The following is a 19083-nucleotide window of genomic DNA, read 5'->3' on the forward strand; positions in this document are numbered from 1 at the left end:
ATCATCGGGACAGCGAGGCTGATTTTTGTAACTGGTCGTTAGACGACATTTATTTTATGTATCAGTTAATCAGTTAAATCTTTTGTAAATGATTTTATAATCGGGATCCCGAGTCTTTTGTAATATTGTTTTATAAGTTTAATTAAAAAGCAAAATTTTAATTAATCACGTTTTTCCATAAACCTCGTTGATTAGCAACGAGCAGCACAGTATGTTTAAAAATCACGTAATACGCCTATGTTAGTTAGGGTGTTACAATTTGGTATCGTAGCCGCTGTGTTGTCTTCCGAAGATCGTCACGACATGTACAATCATCATCAACAGGTAGCTCGTTTCACGGTTCAGTAAGCCTTTATTGCTTTAGTAGTTTATTTTATTCAGTTATGAAAAAGAAAAGCCTGTTAGGAAGCATGTTAGTAGCCTGATAGTAGAATAGGCGCATGTTTCGTTTTTAATTTCCAAATTAAGCGGCATTAGTAAGCTCTCCTTGAATATGACCTGATATGCCAACTCTTGGTTTCGCAGGCGGTTCTAATCAGATGGACGCTAGGCGGACCACCAGGAGTCAGAGCAACTCAGTGGGGTCGAATCAAGGTCAGGGAGCTCAGTTTCGCCCACCTGTTAGGGGCCGAGGTAGAGGTCCCCGAGGCAGGGCTCGTGGTCGGGGTGATGAGAACCCACCACAGCCGCCTGTGCTCCCCGGCCGATCGTGGAGCCCAGAACTGGGAGTTACGGTTTGCGGAGATGCAAGCCCGGATCGAAGAGCAAGACCTCGAGATTCAGAGGTTGAGACAGCAGGGTGCTCCTGCAGTTCCAGTGCCCGTAGTTCCAGTGGCACCTGCCCCTGCTGCTCAGGCCGAGATAGTGGTGGCGGCCCATAGGTTGGAACCTTTGTACGAACGGTTCCGGAAGCAAGCACCTCCGGTTTTCCTGGGAGGTCCGGACGTAATGAAAGCCGAGCAGTGGCTGACGGTGATCACCAAGATTTTGAACTTCATGGGTGTCACCGGTAACGACAGAGTGGTATGCGCCACATTCCAGTTCCAGGAGGACGCTCTGGTCTGGTGGGACATGGTGTCTCAGATCCATGACGTCACCACCATGACCTGGGAAAGGTTCCAGGAACTCTTTAACGCAAAGTACTACAACGAGGCGGTCAGAAGCGCCAAGAGAAAAGAGTTCGCTCACCTGACCCAGCGTGAGAACATGAGCGTCACTGAGTATACTACTCAGTTTGATCGGTTGGCGAGGTAAGCCTCGGGAATTGTGCCGACCGACTTCAGCAAGAAGGAGAAGTATCTGGACGGGTTGAATGCCAGGATCAGGCATGATCTGATGATCACCACAGACGACAACACCACCTATGCTCAGATGGTGGAGAAGGCACTGCGTGCTGAGGGCGCAGTTGGGTGTATGTCAGAGTCAGCCAGTACTCCGGTGAGTGGCGGAGCTCCTACCCCTCCTGCATCAGGCTATAGCAGGGGGAGTAGTGGTTCGGCCATTGATCAGAGGAAGAGAGCACCCACTGCTTCCGGTGGCTCGAGTCAGAACAAGAGGTTTCGGGGGAACCAGAACAGAGGGAGTCGTCCTGGTGGTACTGAGACCCGATTCTCCTATCCCAATTGCCCTAGCTGCAAGAGGCACCATCGGGGCGAGTGCAAAGGTCAGGGGTGCTTTCATTGTGGCATGCCCGGACACTTCAAGAGGGACTGTCCCCAGCTCCGATCAGAGGCACCGAGAGCTCCAGCGATACCCACTCCAGCCAGGGTGTTCGCTATCACTCAGGCTGATGCAGATGCCAGCCCATCAGTTGTCACAGGTCAGATTTCTATTAACAACTCGCTATATTCAGTGTTGTTTGATTCTGGGGCTACACATTCTTATATGACGGCCAGAGTCTTTAGTAAATTGGATAGACCGTATGATAGATATGAATCAGGGTTTGGAACCCTGTTACCTGGCGGAGAATTGGTTATCTCCAATAGGTGGATTAGGTCTATGCCGATCAGGATAGATGGTAGAGAGTTAAGTGCTGATCTGATAGAGATGAGTTTAGTCGAATTCGATATCATTTTAGGAATGGATTTCCTATCTAAATATTCGGCGAGCATTGACTGTAAAAGGAAGATGGTGGTCTTCCAACCGGAAAGTGAAGAACCATTTGTTTTTGTTGGTTCAGTTCAGGGATCTCGGATCTCGGTGATCTCGATTATGTCAGCTAGAGAATTGTTGCACGGCGGTTGCTTAGGGTTTCTGGCCGTGGTGGTGGACACCACTCGGCCAGATACCATTCGGCCAGAAGACATCAGAGTGGTTCGGGAATTTTTGGATGTTTTTCCCGAAGAACTTCCAGGGTTACCACATCAGATTGATTTCGTGATTGACTTGGCACCAGGGGTGGAACCGGTTTCCAAAGCCCCATATAGAATGGCTCCAGCTGAACTTAAGGAATTAAGGATTCAGCTCCAAGGGTTGCTTGACATAGGGTTCATTCGGCCCAGTGTGTCACCCTGGGGAGCCCCGGTTCTATTCGTCAAGAAGAAGGATGGATCTATGAGGATGTGCATCGACTACAGGGAATTGAACAAGCTGAGGGTGAAGAATAAATATCCATTACCTAGGATCGATGATTTGTTCGATCAGCTTCAGGGGAAGACGGTCTTTTCTAAGATTGATCTCCGCTCGGGTTATCATCAGTTGAGAATCCGAGAGGAGGACATTCCAAAGACGGCCTTCCGCACTAGGTATGGACATTATGAATTTTTGGTTATGTCATTCGGACTAACCAATGCTCCTGCAGCATTCATGGACCTGATGAATAGAGTATTCAAGGATTTCCTCGATATCTATGTGATTGTGTTTATCGACGACATCCTCGTGTACTCTCAATCAGAAGAGGAGCATGAGTTACATCTTCAGATGGTACTGCAACGGCTTCGAGAACATAAACTTTATGCCAAGTTCAAGAAATGTGAGTTCTGGCTATCTCAGGTGTCCTTCCTAGGGCACATTGTGAGCAAAGATGGGATCAAGGTGGATCCCGGGAAGATTGAATCCGTCAGGGATTGGCCGAGACCGAAGACAGTGACAGAGATCAGAAGCTTCTTGGGTTTAGCTGGGTACTACCGTAGGTTCGTCGAAGGGTTCTCCAAAATTTCAATGCCCCTAACCGAGCTTACAAAGAAGAATCAGCGGTTTATCTGGTCAGATAAATGCGAAGCTAGTTTTCAGGAGCTGAAACAGAGGTTGATTACCGCTCCAGTGCTAGCTTTGCCTTCGGACAAGGAGAAGTTCGTAGTATATTGCGACGCATCCAAACAGGGTTTGGGGTGTGTATTGATGCAAGCCGATCGGGTCATCGCTTATGCCTCCCGTCAGTTAAAGGATTATGAACAGCGATACCCGACTCATGATCTAGAATTGGCCGCAGTGGTTTTTGCACTGAAGATTTGGCGGCATTACCTTTACGGGGAGAAGTGTGAGATCTATACCGACCATAAAAGTCTCAAATATTTCTTTACTCAGAAGGATTTGAATATGAGACAAAGGCGTTGGTTGGAATTAGTGAAGGATTACGATTGTGAGATCCTCTATCATCCCGGAAAAGCCAATGTAGTGGCAGATGCCTGAGCAGAAAGGGTCCCGGGCAAGTAGCTAGTATGGTTCAGATCCCACCTCAGCTAGCAGAGGATATGGTTAGATCCAGCATTGAGTTTGTGGTAGGTCAGATTCACAACTTAACGCTGCAATCTGATCTGTTGGAAAGAATAAAAGTCGCTCAGATGACAGATCCGGAGTTAGTGAAAATCCGAGATGAGGTGTTGGCTGGTCAAGCCAAGGACTTTTCAGTGTCAGATAGTGGGATGCTTTTGTATAAAGCCAGGGTTTGTGTTCCGAACAGTGTGGAACTTAGAAATGAGATCTTTAAGGAGGCTCATTCTACCCCGTATTCTCTGCATCCTGGCACCACCAAGATGTACCAAGATTTGAAACCGTACTTCTGGTGGAGCGGTATGAAGAAAAATTTGGTAGAATTCGCATCGAGATGCCTCACTTGTCAGCAGATTAAGGCTGAACATCAGAGACCAGCAGGGTTGTTGCAGCCTCTAACCCTACCAGAATGGAAGTGGGAGGATATTACGATGGATTTTGTGGTCGGGTTACCTAGGACCACGGGTTTATTTGATTCCATCTGGGTAGTGGTGGATCGATTTACGAAATCTGCTCATTTTCTGCCGGTTAGAACAACATTTTCAGTGGATCAGTTGGCAGAACTGTATGTCAGAGAGATAGTAAGACTTCACGGAGTACCGAAGTCTATAGTTTCGGACAGGGATCCGAAGTTCACCTCCAAATTTTGGCAAAGTTTGCAACGGGCAATGGGTACCAAGCTGAAATTTAGTACAACATTCCATCCTCAGACAGATGGTCAGTCCGAAAGGACAATTCAGATATTGGAGGACATGTTGAGAGCCTATGTTATGGACTTTGAAGGCTCATGGAATAAGTATCTACCGTTGATAGAATTTTCTTACAACAACAGTTATCAAAGTACGATAGGGATGGCTCCCTATGAACTGTTATACGGTAGGAAATGTAGATCCCCTATCCACTGGGATGAGACAGGGGAGAGGAAATACCTAGGTCCGGAGTCAGTGCAGCGGACCAATGAGGCAATAGAGAAGATAAAAGCTAGAATGCTTGCCTCACAGAATAGACAGAAGAGTTACGCAGATCCGAAACGCAGAGATGTTGAGTTCCAAGTAGGGGACCATGTGTTTTTACGGGTATCTCCGATGAAGGGGATTAAACGTTTCGGGAAAAGAGGAAAGTTATGCCCTAGATTTACAGGACCTTTCGAGATTCTCGAGAAGATAGGTCAAGTGGCATATCGGTTAGCATTGCCTCCAGCCTTATCAGCAGTTCACAACGTATTCCATGTCTCGATGTTGAGAAAATACGTTTCAGATCCCTCTCATATACTCAGTTATGAGAGCCTTGAGCTACGGCCGGACATGACTTATGAGGAACGGCCGGTGCGGATCCCGGATAGAAAGGATAAAGTCCTTCGGAATAAGACCATAGCATTGGTCAAGGTTCTCTGAGAAACAAAGAAGGTGGAGGAAGCCACCTGGGAGCTAGAGTCAGATATGAGAGCTCAATATCCAGAGTTATTCAGGTTAGATTTCGGGGACGAAATCCTTTTAAGGGGGGGATAGTTGTAAAGCCCGCTTAGTTAATTTGGAAATTAGCAGTTAACCATGATTATTTATGAAATTATTTATAGCTATTTAAATAATTTATTATACTGTTATTTATGGAATTCAGAAATGCATGGTTATGTTATTCAGTAGTTTTCATATTTTGCATTTCCGGTGCCCGGTATTTTGGAACTCGGCGTTTGGCTCAGTAGAAATCACAACTTAGCATGTTATTAGTTTGGGACGGGTTTTAGACATTGGGAATGTCGGGAATGGCCGGGAATTTAGAATGTCCCAAAAATACCCCCTTTAGTGATTTTTATGTGATTTTAGTGTGGAGGGGCAAAATGGTCTTTTTGCCCCAATGACTTTTGTCTTTTAGTGACTTGATTAGATGGAAATAAATATTTATTTGAGTGTTTAATTGGCTGAAATGGATTTATGTTAAGTGTTTATTCATTATTCAAATTTTTACAAAAAATTACTAAGTAAAGAAAAATAGAATTTTCAAACTCTCTTTCTCTCTTTTCCTCTCTCTCTCTCGGCTGTGCATGTGGGTGTAAGGGCTGGATTTCTGCTCTGATTTTCAAGTGAATTCTCATCCAAATCTAAGCATTCTTCAAAGCTAGGTTAGCTTCTCTTGTTTCTTCTTGAATTTGTTGAATTTTTAATGAAAAAGTTGAGTTAATGCATGATGTTTTTGGAGTTGTTGCTGCTGGTTATTGTTGTTGTTGTTTCTTTGATTAAAATGTTGAAATTAGTAGGTTTAATGAGATTGAATTGCATGCTTGAGTTTCTTGTTCTAGTTAGTTAGATTTTTATGTAAAAAGTTATGATTTTTGAAAGAAATGGTTTAATTTGTTGCTGTGAAGTTGCTGGATGTTCTTAGTTGTTTTCTGAGGGTTAGATATGCTTGTTTATGTGGATTTAAGCTAGTGGAATGCATGATTAGGTGGTTTTGCTCAAGTTTGAGTTTGGAACTCAAAGCTTGAGCTCCAATGGCATTTTTCGTGTTTGAGGTTTCTGGGTTGTTTCGATGCCTTGGATATGTTCTAGGGAAGGTATAGAACAGGTCTGGAAAGTTTGAATCAATTTGGGGTTGATTTGAGCAAGATATGAAAATTTGAGTGTTGCTGCCTGCGAGGAACCGGAATTCCGGTTGTGCATCCGGAATTCCGGATGAGGATCCTGAATTTCCCAGAACCGGAATTCCGGTTGGGCAACCGGTCTACCGGTTGGGGAATTTTCAAAACCCGTGTTTTTCCTCGTTTTTATGTTTTAAGGGGTATTGCCATGCTTTTTATCGATAGGGAAACTTTTAGTTCCTAGTTTAAGTCCCCTGGAAGTGATTTAGCGTGTCACTTATAGCGTTGTGATTTTTATGGTTTAGGAGCCTGTAATCCGCCGCTCAGCTAAAAGTTCCAGTCAGGTTGACCGGCACACCTGAATTCAGAATCCAGGTAAGATTAGTATAACAGTATGCATATGTAGATTACATGTTTAGCGTGCATGTAGGAAGCCTATTAGATTACATTAGTTATGTATGTTGGCTTCGAACCATCCAACCCTGTTAGTTGGTACAGGCTGGAGTATGACCAGCAGCCGGAGTATGACCGGTTCGACCGATCAGGAGGATATAGTAACACGTCGGTACAGGCTGGAGTATGACCAGCAGCCGGAGTATGACCGGTTCGACCGATCAGGTTGTTACGTGTCAATAGTACCGTCCCTATGAACGTTCAGAACTTAGTACCATGTTGGACATGGCAGTAGTGGCTCAGTACCATGTTGGACATGGCAGTAGCGGGACTCAGTATCGTGTTGGACACGGCAGTTAGAATTATGTATGAGTATTATTATGCTTTTCTTACTGAGTCTGTCGACTCACAGTTCTACGTTTATGTGTAGGTAAAGGCAAGGCTAAAGCTGATGGACCGTGAGCGAGCTTGTGAAGATTGTACATGTCGGGGCGGTTAGGCCTGGAGCGTACGATCATCGGGACAGCGAGGCTGATTTTTGTAACTGGTCGTTAGACGACATTTATTTTATGTATCAGTTAATCAGTTAAATCTTTTGTAAATGATTTTATAATCGGGATCCCGAGTCTTTTGTAATATTGTTTTATAAGTTTAATTAAAAAGCAAAATTTTAATTAATCACATTTTTCCATAAACCTCGTTGATTAGCAACGAGTAGCACAGTATGTTTAAAAATCACGTAATACGCCTATGTTAGTTAGGGTGTTACAATACTTTACTATTCCTACAACTGTAAAATAGACACACTAACAAAGCAAGCACAATACATACAAATGCTTGCCGTAGTTATTAGGGGCATTGGTTCTGTTGTTTTTGTTTTTGTTTCTTTTACATTTACATTTATGTTAACAAAGCAAGCACAATACATACAAATGCTTGCCGTAGTTGTTAGGTGTTTAATATGTTTAAATATATTTTTGTATATGATTTAGTTTACTTTTTATTATTTTCTTATTATTTTTGTCATCTTTGATGGTTATTGGTGGTATCCATTCTTTAATTTGAAATTTGATTGTAATTTCATACTTGTTTCTGTCTATTGATAATGTTTCATAGATTTCCCGTGCAAGAATATTATACGAACATTTTGTTGGGATTAGTATACCTGCCACTTCATAATCGTTGTATGTTGTTCTGTCTACCCATGTTGCATTGTAGAAAATAATGATTGTCATGGGATCCATTGTTTCCTGTGTGTTATCATATACATATTAGTTTATTACATTTTTTTTATTAAACTTTTAAGTATTTGTGAAAAATAATATAGATATTATTTGCACACTAATCAATTTTATTTTTTTTCGAAAAATTTTTGATGAATTGCATTAGAATAAATAGGAAGAAATCGCACTGTGTATATGAAAATATATGATCATGTTATTTACAATGATCTTTTTTATCCATGTAATATTACAACAATGTTTTAGATTACTTTTTGGTTTGATGATTATTTTTGGCTACACGGAGAACAGAGCACTGTTGAGAAATTTTTCTGCAGCTAACGAATTTTCTCTATTATTTTCTATTTTGGCCAGCAACAACTCTGCAATCTTTATATTATTGAGGATCGTTTTCTTTTGTTGAGAAACAACATTGCTTCTGATTTTTGATTGAAATTCTGAAGATCGTTACTGAAGCTTTTTTCTTTGTCAATGGTTTTTTTGTTCTTTTTGAGAATCTATTCAGATTTGTTTCTGTTTTTCACTTACAGTAACATAGAATCAAAATTGTATACAGATTCGGAATCGGTTTTTGCTTTCGATTTGTTGATTTTTGGAGTTCAAGTTGTATTCAAAGGTTTTTTTATCGTTAATGGTGTTTTTTTTTTTTTTTATGTAAAAATGATTCAAATTGATTCGCAAACTCAGCAAATCGTGAATTTATATGTTTTGTATGTGCGTTTGTGTTTCACGCATTGTTTTAAGAAATCTATTCCATAATTTGTGGATTAATTGGCGCGTATGTTTGTTTCTGGTTTTTTTTTTTTTTACGTTATCAAGTTTTTTTCATTTCAGGTATATTTTTGTTAATTGAATATATTATTAGTATAATATTAAAAATTTCCCTGAAAAATATGGTTTGTGATAAAAGAAAGAACCAACTATCAATAAAAATCTACTGCTTAATTTCTAGCTACTATACCCTATTACTGTAATACATATTCTCACCCATTATCAAATCAAACAATAACGCATCATCACGATTAATCTAAATCCTCGCCCTATATTATAAAATATATTTCTTATCTCTTGGAAATTAGATTATAATATAATAATATGCACAAATTCTTGTTGTTGATTAAGTTTATTACCTATATATATAGATAGAATTTAAAAAGTTGAATGCAAAAATACATATTGATAAAGAGAAATATTATATATAGTCCCAAAAGCAAGTTCAATGGTTCTTATGTTTGTACTGATGCAAATAAATGCATTATGCAACATTCCATAATAACTTAAGATTATTATTATTATTATTATATAGTCTGAAAGGTAGGTTTAGTGGTACATTTTGTACAATATATATACTACTAAGAAGAAGTAGGACACTTCGATCCATTAACCATATTATTATATAACTAATTATGTTTAGTTAATTAATCATTATATATTATAATTAATGATGTACTGAGACCGTAGGCATGACATGGCATCGACCCATTTCCTTCGAATAAGGGTCTTTGATATAAATATTTTTAATGTAGGGCTTCATGTTCTTATATATATGTATAGTTAGTGGACGTCCGATTCAATCACTTAGCCTAAAACTTTAATGATCTACTTTGAACTGTTTAATGAGGAACTTTGGCCCTTCGTGCACTTCTTTGTATGATCTTTCAACTTTCTTCTTACTTTCTCTTCTTTATGAACACAATATTTAACTTTTCATTGCATTATGAACTCCAAATGTCGGGCGTAAAGGTCCACTATAAATATAAAAAATGAATATTTTTCTGCTTAAAATATATATTTGTGTGTACTTATTATAGATATATCGGTTATTGGGCTGCTTATGTAGCCAAGTTTGTTACGAAAAAAGGAGAGGAGAAAAATGAAGGAAAATAAGTGCACACAATTGAACGTGATCACATGACTTTTAAAGTGTGTAAATGAAACATTGACTAAAGTTGAAAACAAAATATTCTTCCAAATAAATATGTTTAGTCCATACAGTACTAAATATATCTTTATATATATATATAGAGAGAGAGAGAGAGAGAGAGAGAGAGAGTAACTACACTGCATATACCACCCAAAAACAATTCTTAGCTATCTTCACATGTTACCCATGACACGGCCAATTTAGTTAGCTGGCTGCTTGAGATCAACTCTCCAATAATATGAAACGGATGGAAATGGCAGATATGTAGTAAATTTGATTCAAGAAATAAAAACAATTAAGTATTGTAATCTTCTTTTGCATTCTTTGGAATATCGTTTGTATCAAATGTACTTTGATGGACTTGATTTCGAATTATTCAATGTAAGTGGGCATCTATACATCTCTCTCATATGTCAACTATATAATATTAATCATATCACGTAACCCGAAAACTTTATTTTAAATTTAAAGAAAATTTATCCCCAAAATGCTTTTCCCGGCCGTCACCCTTCGCCTGGCCAGTATGAATAAATTAGATGTCAAGAGTTTATTATGGGCACTAGGTAGCGTTTAGTTGAGATTAATCAAACCATAAAAATAAGAATTAGAATGAAAATAAGAATAAAAATAGAATGAAATAAAATAAAAAAATGTATAAAAAAAATTATTAAATTTTTTTTCATGTAATTACATTGGAATGATTTTCCTTCTATTTCAAAATAAAATAGTCATTACACAAAAATGGTAAAAATTGTATTTTATTAGAATGACTTCAAATATTTTAAAATACAACTAAACAAAAGAATGGAATGAAAATTGTTTCCTTTCCATTCTATTTCATTTTATTACCTCCAACCAAAGGTCACCCTATAGTGTCCTTTCCATCATCCAAGTTTTAACACACCAATCAAAAATTTAATTAAATTATATATATATATATATATCCATATTTTTTGTATGAATTTTTTTATTTTTACATTTAATTTTTTATTTTTTTTTTTACTTTTTATTAAAAATTCACATAAAAACTAACGTAGCAACCTAAATTGCAACCCAAAACCACATAACAACCCACAGAGCAATATTCACCTGAGCACTAACCATAAAAATGAAAAAAAAAATGATATATTGAGTGATTTCCCTTTTTTATATTAAATATGGTTATATAACATGCATAAATATTTTTTTTTAAAAAAAAAAAATATTACAACTTAAATTTAAACTCATTACATTTATCTCTCTTATGTTTTATCTTATATTAAATGTGACTACACAACCTAACATGTTTTTTTAACACTGTAAATATCTATATTATATTAAATGTGATTATAGAACATAAAGTATTTGTTTTTCTTAAAAAACATTACAATTCAAATTTAAATTCACTACACATATCTCTCGTATTTTTTTGATGAATCAGTATATTCATTGCTCTAATATCTCATTTGTACATCTTAAAAGCACTTCAAAGAAAGCCTTAAGTTTATCTATACAATAATATTTACAAAATCTGAAACCAATCTCTATCATGTTGTTTAACTTTTTTTGGCATTACAAACATTATTCTATTTTTAACTACCCACTTTAGCTACTGCACAAACTCAGAGACCTGCTTCTAGCCGAATTCCAAAAGCATGTCATTCCTAGCTCTCCAAATCATGTAGACAAGAGCTGCAATTGCAGCTGCCTTAACACTCTTCTGGAATTCAGATTACTTTGCTTTCCTTATCCATTTTAGTAGCCCCTGCAATGAATTAGCAGTAGTGTGCCAATTTAGCAAAGATTTCAGTTGTTTAAGACATTTGTAGGAAGTCTCACAACTGAAAAACAAATGGTCAACTGATTCATCTCCATTGCTGCAAAAAATGCAAGGAGAGTCGACCACCGATTAAGGCTCAAATTTATACATTTTAAATCTTTAATTATGCATATAAAATTAATATAAATTAAATATTTTAATGATAAATTTATTTTTATTAGAAATATTTAATTTACTTTAAATTTATATTATTTCTCAGAAAAAGTGGTAAAAGGAAAATACAAAAACCCAGTTTCAAAAGGCCCATCAAGGCAATGCAATCTCATCTTTTAGTCATCAACATGGCCTAAGGCCCATAATTTGCTACACGTGGCCATGGAAATTCAAATGGGCTTTATTCAAATAAATCAAATTATAAGAGCCCAATTTTTTAGTTGCTGCAACAATTATACTGCTGCTACTACTACATGTAACTAGCCGATCCTATTACTTGACGGAAGCAGCAAGAGATGCTACGTGGCTGCTTGTTCCCTTGACCTCTCTTACGCATGCCCCACTCCAGTTGAGAGTCTCCCTCAACGCCACCTCTGAAAGCTTGTCCCTCTTTCCCACTCCGCCTGACGCAAATGGACATTTTGTCCCCCACTTTTCTCAGCTTTTTGTGCCATTTATCCCACTAAATGGTACACCAAAATACCATATTTGAAGAGCAAATTTGCACTATAAATATGACTCAAATTCAATGTAAATGCATCAGATTTTAGAATAGAGAACACTTTCTCATCTTATTTTCTCTTATTTCTATTTTATTTTACTTATTTGAGTGACAAAAATAAGTGAACTATTTTAAAAATATTGGTGAGGTTAGAGTATAGCTTTTGTATTCCTTATTTCTATTATTGATATTGATTCTTTTGTGCTTCATCTCCATATCTCATTTATTAAATTGTTTTTCATCTTCTAATTTTTCTTCCAAAGTTAATAGTATCTTTTATATAAGTTTAGTCATGCTTTTCTTATGTAAGTTATACTATTAATTATTTAGGTGTATTTATTATATTGTATGTCGTTTACTGCATTCCGCCAACAATGGTAATTTGTCTATTTATGATGTATAATATGATATGCTGTTAAGTTAGAGGTGAGATTCAATTTATTCAAGATTATTTGATTTGTGCTCATAACATATATATCTTCTGGGTTGTAATTAATAGTGTAGAATTACAACTGCGTTCTGAATTAATATCAATATTAGAATAGGATTTGCAGAACTACATCTCTACCTTACTAAGCTCTTTATCTGATCATCCCCTTTCACTCACCATTTTATTATTTTTAATTCATTCACATTTCTATCATTTTCAATTTACTAAACTAATCTTTAGTGGTAATTTGCCTCTCTGTAGATACGACATAGCCCGTTTACTAACGCGACCGCAGTGTAACTAATTGGGCGACATCAACCACCTTATATTTGAATAGCCTCTCCCAAGTCTTTAACCTATTTAGAATAGCCAGCCAAATCATAAAACTATGCTTAGGAGAATTGAGTCTAGAACATACCTCATTACACCATTCTACCTTGTCTTTACCATGTTCAAACCAACAGTAGCCAATAGAAATTCTATATTCATTATTAGAAAACAAATGTGGCTGCACTACCTGCTTGATTTTGTCTCTGATTTCCATTATTTTTCTCCAATACCAACTGCTGCTCTGTGGAGCCTTATACTCCCACCAGTCAAGATGCTTGATATATACACAATGCACCCATTTAACCCACATTATCTTTCTTTTTAGCCACAATCCATACATGTTTAGCCATTGTTGCAATATTCCATGTAGCAGCGTTCAAAAGTCTCAGACCTCTTGCCTTTTTAGGATTGCGTAATTTCTCCCAAGCAATGTTACCTGCCCCTGTCATCATATTTTTACCTGTCCAAAGGAAAATTCTGCAAATAGCTTCAATTTCCTTGATGATTTTTCTAGGAAGTATCATAATTTGACTCCAATACATGTATATTGTGAGTAACACAGAGTTTATAAGCACTAGCCTACCCGCAAAAGAAAGGTTCTTAATGCTCCAAACCTTGACCTTCGCAGTCATTTTTTGTGCGAGGTTGCTACAATCAGTAGCAGCAATCCTCCTAGTACAGATGGGGGGCCCCTAGATATTTGAAAGGTTCCTTTTACCTGGAAACACCAGACATATCCAACACCCTTCTTATCTTTATTTCATCAATTCCAGTGTAATACAAAGTAGATTTTGCTTTATTTGGCTGTAATCCAGATCTGAGGGAGAATAACTTTAGGCCTTGCATCATTTGGTAGATGCTTTTAAAGTCTCCTTTACAAAACAACAACACATCATCAGCAAAGCTAAGATGGTTTAGCTTAATTTCTGAACACCTCTCATAAAAGCCAAACTCCTCTTATTTCCAACTTTAATCATGATTTTGCTTAAGTATTCCATACCCAAAACAAAGAGCAAAGGAGACATTGGGTCTCCTTGTCTCAACCTTCTTTAAGCTTCAAAGAATCCATGCATAGATTCATTGAACATTAATGAATATTCAAGGGTTTTGACACAAGTGATAACCAAATTAAGGAACCTTCCTATAAACTTTAAAGCCTGCAACATTTCTTCCAAAAAATCCCAATCTAAAGTCTCATAGGCCTTTTGCAGATCAAGCTTAATCATGCAACTGCTATCTGTGACACAGGCTGAGATGTTGATGCAAGAATTTACTAAAGAAGAAATCAAGAATGCAGTGTTCAGTATGCCTGGAGTAAAGAGCCCTGGACCGGATGGTTTTGGTAGTTTCTTTTTTCAAGACAACTTGGATCGAATTGGAAATGATGTTTGTGAAGCTATCTCCTCCTCCTTCCTTTAATCAGGTAACCTCCTAAAAGAAATAAATTCTACAGTCATAACCCTAATCCCTAAAATCAAATGCCTTGATAAGGTGAGTGATTTTAGGCCTATATCAAGTTGTAATGTGCTTTATAAGGTTGCTACCAAACTTATTTGCTCTAGACTTAAAAATATCCTTCCTAATCTAGGATCTCTAAATCAGGGGGGATTCATTAAAGGTAGATATATTGCACATAACATTATGATATGTCAGGATTTGATTAGGAATTATGGAAGGACATCATGATGTCTTCCCTACATTTTAGTTCCCAGTAGGCCTCTGTAATACTCCAAAAAAGCAGCAGTAATTTTATTTTGATCATCAATTCTCTCCCCATAGCATTAGTAATCAAAAAATTTTTTATTCTGAATTCTTTTATCCCTTATGCTCGAATTGAACAATGCTGTATTAGAGTCACCATTTTTAATACAATTGATCTTGGATTTTTGTTGCAAGAAAGAAATGTATGCATTATGAAGCTCTGCATAATTATCCCTTGCATCCAGCTCTTGTTGTTGAAGCTCAAGATTGGTGGGATCTCTTTGAGTATTCTTTTGACATTCCAACAACCTTTATTTGGCTCTCATCTCAGTAGCTTGGATATCACAGAATCCTTGCTTGTTGATTGTTTTCTAGACAGGTTTAAGAGCTTTCATCTTTGAAACTACTTGAAACATTTTGGATCCCCTCACAATTTGGCCCCATACAGTTTCCAACTACTTCTTGAACTGAAGATGACTAAACCACATCCTAAAATACTTAAAAGGTTTCCTACCACTAGGGATATTAGGATACACAGTAAGTAAAGCATGAGTGTGGTCAAACACACCTTTGTTTAGAAAAATTGCTTCAGCATTAGGGTATCCATTCAACCAACTATTGTTTGCCATCACTCTATCGATTTTAGAATAGATCCTGTTTTCACCCTTCTGTTTGTTGTTCCAGGTGAAAAAACTTCCACCAAATTTGATATCTTCAAGCTTACAAGCTATAGTACAGTCCTTAAAAGATGAAGGATTATACCTAACCCGAGCTCCAATTCTTTCACCTCTTTCAAATATGTCATTAAATCCCCTAGAACCATCCATGGTTCATTTGTATTCAACTCCTTTAATTCTTTCCATAACATGCTTCTCCCCTCTTCATTGTTAACCCCATAAACAAAAGAAACAAAGAACTTGTTCCTCTTGTCCATAGTAGAAACATAAAGATGAACAACTTGACTCGAGCAAAAAATGATATTCACCATAAAGCTTAATGGATTCCACACAACAATTATTCTCCCTCCTTTACGCCAAGCTATATTAGTTGTAAAACACCAATTGGAAAACATCTTAACATATAAGGGCTCCAAGATTTAGAGCCTTAACTCTCGTCTCAAGGAGACCAACAAGACCCACATTATTCTTAGCAATAAATTGCCTTACTTCATTTTACTTATGTGGATTGTTGATTCCTCGAACGTTCCAACTTATTATTTTATCCATTCAGAAAAGGAGCTTGTTCCCCTCCTCCTTTATTTCCCTCATTAACACTACCTTCCTTCTGTTGTGCCACCTGCTCCCCTTTCTCTTCTTTTGCTTCTAAAGTAGTAAATGAATTTGACATCTGAGCTTCTATTGTTTGTGTTGGAGTTTTGGGTCTCTAGCCTTTAACAACAGGCTTGAAATCTTCAACATCCTAATGTTCCCCTGCATCTCTATTCCCTTGTTTACTCTTATCTTTAATGGTCCATTCTTATTTTTCCCCTCTTTCCTCCTACAATCTTCAATTGAATGTCCCATTCTGTTGTAATGTTTGCAAGTAATAGATTTCCATTCACAGTTAACAATGACTGAAACCTCACTCCCAATTCATTCTCAAAGTAAATCAAACCTGGAAACTCATGTTCAATTGAAACTGTTGGGTTTTATGCCCTAAATAAAACTCATTTCAATATAATCAGATTTACTTATTAATATAGATCAGAAATAACATTTAATGTTGCATGGTTCACATGATTTATTTCATGATTATATGTACATAATGTATAAATTCATCTGAAACCCTTTTCACATACTTGATCCTGTTTATTGTGCAGTCAACACATTGGAAAGTAAACATGACTATGTGAATAAAGTTTCCTAGATTTATCAGAAACAGGGTTTTACTGATATGATAATCTACAACAGAGTTTACTTGCATTTGGAGAAGTGCTATGTTCTTTCCAGAGCATTGGTTAAAGTAAAGCTCAGGTTGGATGCATGGAGTATGCATCGGAAGGGACCGATATTGAACTTTGACTTAGATTTATTAAACTTACTGTAATATCTATTCAAGTTAATATCGCCTAGTTGATCCTAGATCAAATGATCTTAATCCTGATATGATTAGGCTCAATCTCGAGAGGCTATTCGTGTTCTTTGATTTGTTAGTTAAGCCTACTTTTAGGTCAGGGTGATACGTACATTTTGGGAACACGGTAGTGCAATTGAGTGGGAGCGCTAGTATAAACATGGAATCTATAGCTTCTATCTGGCGAATAGTAAGCAAAGGATGATCTCCTTCGAGCTTGACCAAACGAGCATAAATGGTGGAGATCTCATTTCACATAAGCTGAAATATCATTTATACGGGGTCAAGTGTTTTAAGGATAAAATACATAGTAGGGTGTTACGGTAATCTAATCCCTTTACAGTGTAGATCATTCATATAGAGGATAATTGATCAAATTAGGATTATAACAATGGATAACTAATGATGTGTCTATATGGTGGAACATATAGAGCATTCTATATACTGAGAGAGTGCAATTCTAAGTTCTATGCGTGGATTCAACGAAGAATTAATAAGTTAGTGAATTTTAGTGCTAAATTCTTGATCTACTTATTGGAAGCTCGGTTATATAGACCCATGGTCCCCCCACTAGTTGAGATAATATTGCTTGTAAGACTCATGTAATTGGTTTTGATTAATCAATTATAATTCTCAAATTAGACTATGTCTATTTGTGAATTTTTTACTAAGTAAGGGCAAAATTGTAAAGAAAGAGTTAATAGGGGCATATTTGTTAATTATGATACTTTGTATGGTTCAATTAATAAATATGATAAATGACAATGCTATTTAATAATTATTTAAAGTTATTAAATAGTTAGAATTGGCATTTAAATGGTTGAATTAGGAAATTGGCATTTTTGAGAAAATCATATACAAAAGGTGTTAAAATTGCAAAATTGCAAAAAGCAAGGCCCAATCCACTAAGTGTAGGGCCAGCCACTTTTGTAGGAAATTTAAACTGATTTTTTTCATTATTTTAATGCCAAATAATTCAAACCTAACCCTAGTGGAATGCTATAAATAGAGAGTGAAGGCTTCAGGAAATTTACACTTAAATTTCTACACTTCTGATTTAGAAAAAAACTGAGCCTTCTCTCTCCCTATCTTTGGCTGACCCTTCTCTTTCTCCTTCCCTCTTCAATTTCGAAAATCTTAGTGTGAGAGTAGTGCCCACACACAGCAAGTGATACCTCAATCATAGTGAGGAAGATCGTGAAGAAAGATCATGAGCAAAGGAGTTTAAGCATCAAAGATTCAGAGAAAGAGATCCAGGTTCAGATATTGATAATGCTCTGCTACAGAAAGGAATCAAGGGCTAGATATCTGAACGGAAGGAGTCATATTATTCCGCTGCACCCAATGTAAGGTTTCTTAAACTTTATATGTGTTTAATTTCATCGTTTTAGAAAGTTCATATTTAGGGTGTTAATAAACATACTTGTGAGTAGATCTAAGATCCTGGTAAAATAATTTCCAACAGAAACTTCAATTAGAATTTTGAGGTAGGTGAGCTTGTCTCTTCCTTTAATGACTTCATCCACCATAATCGGGTTCCCTAGCTGTCCAACTATTTTGAAAAGGGCTTTCTAACCCCAGTATTTCAACTCCAGATCCATTAATTGAATCCAAATAGGAACGGTTCTGACATCTTCTTTTTGAAGATTAAGATTCGGATCCTAGGCCTTCATTATTACTAGCCTTTTATTAAAGAAAATGTAACCTCTTTATAGGATAACATCTCTATCCTTGATACTAGAATCGAATTAAGAAAATGGCATAGGAAATCATACCTATTTTATCCACTTTATCTTTCCAGATCCTTCGAGCAAAACCTTCCAGAACTAAGAGAGGTGGGTTGGCACCCAACACGTAGTAGACTATTGCAGATCTCCAGCAGGACATTTCCTCTTCTATATCATCCATCGTTATCCTAACTTTCTCCACCTTCTTCGAGCTAGCAAAGGAAGAGTCCAAGCTTCTCATCACATTCTCAAACCTAAGCATCGGTGGGTTAACATTATGACCTTTTGAGATAGAACTTTGACATTCCTGATTAGCAGTTAGGAGGAAGCCAAAGTCTGCAGCTATCTCATCGTATTGTTTCATCAATTGCAGCAATGAATCAAGAGACAGAGGTGGTTGAAAATTATCGCGAAGAAGAGGGTCCGATATATCTCTGTCTCCTTCATCATCAGTAAACTCCAGGGGTTCCACCCCAAGGATTTCTTCCATTGATTTTGTCTTTT

This window comes from Cannabis sativa, chromosome X, assembly GCF_029168945.1.
Source record: "Cannabis sativa cultivar Pink pepper isolate KNU-18-1 chromosome X, ASM2916894v1, whole genome shotgun sequence".
NCBI lineage: Eukaryota > Viridiplantae > Streptophyta > Magnoliopsida > Rosales > Cannabaceae > Cannabis > Cannabis sativa.